The sequence below is a fragment of the Dendropsophus ebraccatus genome, chromosome 6, assembly GCF_027789765.1.
Source record: "Dendropsophus ebraccatus isolate aDenEbr1 chromosome 6, aDenEbr1.pat, whole genome shotgun sequence".
Taxonomy (NCBI): Eukaryota; Metazoa; Chordata; class Amphibia; order Anura; family Hylidae; genus Dendropsophus; species Dendropsophus ebraccatus.
In genome coordinates, this window is record NC_091459.1 from 3,209,024 (window position 1) to 3,211,669 (window position 2,646).

The following is a 2,646-nucleotide window of genomic DNA, read 5'->3' on the forward strand; positions in this document are numbered from 1 at the left end:
CCCTCTCCCTCCCCCCATTATAGATGGCTTCCCTCTCCCCCCCCATTATAGATGGCTTCCACCCCCCCCCCCCCATTATAGATGGCTTCCCTCTCCCCCATTATAGATGTCCTCCCTCTCCCCCCCCCATTATAGATGGCTTCCCTCCCCCATTATAGATGGCTTCCCTCTCCCTTCCCCCATTATAGATGGCTTCCCTCTCCCTCCCCCCATTATGGATGGCTTCCCTCCCCCTCCCCCCATTATAGATGGCTTCCCTCTCCCTCCCCCCATTATAGATGGCTTCCCCCTCCCCCCCATTATAGATGGCTTCCCTCTCCCTCCCCCCATTATAGATGGCTTCCCTCTCCCTCCCCCCATTATAGATGGCTTCCCTCTCCCCCCCCCATTATAGATGGCTTCCCCCTCCCCCCATTATAGATGGCTTCCCTCTCCCCCTTCTTATAGATGGCTTCCCTCTCCCCCTTCTTATAGATGGCTTCCCTCTCCCTCCCCCCATTATAGATGGCTTCCCCCTCCCCCCATTATAGATGGCTTCCCTCCCCCTCCCCCCATTATAGATGGCTTCCTTCTCCCTCCCCCATTATAGATGGCTTCCCTCTCCCCCCCCCATTATAGATGGCTTCCCTCTCCCTCCCCCCATTATAGATGGCTTCCCCCTCCCCCCATTATAGATGGCTTCCCTCCCCCCCCCCATTATAGATGGCTTCCCTCTCCCCCCCCATTATAGATGGCTTCCCCCTCCCCCCATTATAGATGGCTTCCCTCTCCCCCTTCTTATAGATGGCTTCCCTCTCCCCCTTCTTATAGATGGCTTCCCTCTCCCTCCCCCCATTATAGATGGCTTCCCCCTCCCCCCATTATAGATGGCTTCCCTCCCCCTCCCCCCATTATAGATGGCTTCCTTCTCCCTCCCCCCATTATAGATGGCTTCCCTCTCCCCCATTATAGATGGCTTCCCTCTCCCTCCCCCCATTATAGATGGCTTCCCTCTCCCTCCCCCCATTATAGATGGCTTCCCTCTCCCTCCCCCATTATAGATGGCTTCCCCCTCCCCCCATTATAGATGGCTTCCCTCTCCATCCCCCCCCATTATAGATGGCTTCCCTCTCCCCCCCCATTATAGATGGCTTCCCTCTTCCCTCTCCCCCATTATAGATGGCTTCCCTCTCCCCCCATTATAGATGGCTTCCCCCTCCCCCCATTATAGATGGCTTCCCCCTCCCCCCATTATAGATGGCTTCCCCCTCCCCCATTATAGATGGCTTCCCCCTCCCCCCATTATAGATGGCTTCCCTCTCCCTCCCCCATTATAGATGGCTTCCCTCTCCCTCCCCCCATTATAGATGGCTTCCTCTCCCTCCCCCCATTATAGATGGCTTCCCTCTCCCCCCCCCCCATTATAGATGGCTTCCCTCTTCCCTCTCCCCCATTATAGATGGCTTCCCTCTCCCCCCATTATAGATGGCTTCCCTCTCCCTCCCCCATTATAGATGGCTTCCCTCTCCCCCCCCCCATTATAGATGGCTTCCCTCTTCCCTCTCCCCCATTATAGATGGCTTCCCTCTCCCCCCATTATAGATGGCTTCCCCCTCCCCCCATTATAGATGGCTTCCCCCTCCCCCCATTATAGATGGCTTCCCCCTCCCCCCATTATAGATGGCCTCCCTCTCCCTCCCCCATTATAGATGGCTTCCCCCTCCCCCCATTATAGATGGCTTCCCTCTCCCCCATTATAGATGGCTTCCCCCTCCCCCCATTATAGATGGCTTCCCCCTCCCCCCATTATAGATGGCTTCCCTCTCCCCCATTATAGATGGCTTCCCCCTCCCCCCATTATAGATGGCTTCCCTCTCCTCCCTTCTTATAGATGGCTTCCCTCTCCCTCCCCCCATTATAGATGGCTTCCCTCTCCCCCCCCCCCCCCATTATAGATGGCTTCCCTCTCCCTCCCCCTATTATAGATGGCTTCCCTCTCCCTCCCCCCCATTATAGATGGCTTCCCTCCCCCTCCCCCCCATTATAGATGGCTTCCCCCTCCCCCCATTATAGATGGCTTCCCTCTCCCTCCCCCCATTATAGATGGCTTCCCTCTCCCTCCCCCCATTATAGATGGCTTCCCTCTCCCTCCCCCCCATTATAGATGGCTTCCCTCCCCCTCCCCCCATTATAGATGGCTTCCCCCTCCCCCCATTATAGATGGCTTCCCTCCCCCTCCCCCCATTATAGATGGCTTCCCTCCCCCTCCCCCCATTATAGATGGCTTCCCTCCCCCTCCCCCCATTATAGATGGCTTCCCTCTCCCTCCCCCCATTATAGATGGCTTCCCTCTCCCTCCCCCCATTATAGATGGCTTCCCTCCCCCCCTCCCCCATTATAGATGGCTTCCCCCTCCCCCCATTATAGATGGCTTCCCTCCCCCTCCCCCCATTATAGATGGCTTCCCTCCCCCTCCCCCCATTATAGATGGCTTCCCCCTCCCCCCATTATAGATGGCTTCCCTCCCCCTCCCCCCATTATAGATGGCTTCCCTCCCCCTCCCCCCATTATAGATGGCTTCCCTCTCCCCCCCCCATTATAGATGGCTTCCCTCTCCCACCCCCCATTATAGATGGCTTCCCCCTCCCCCCATTATAGATGGCTTCC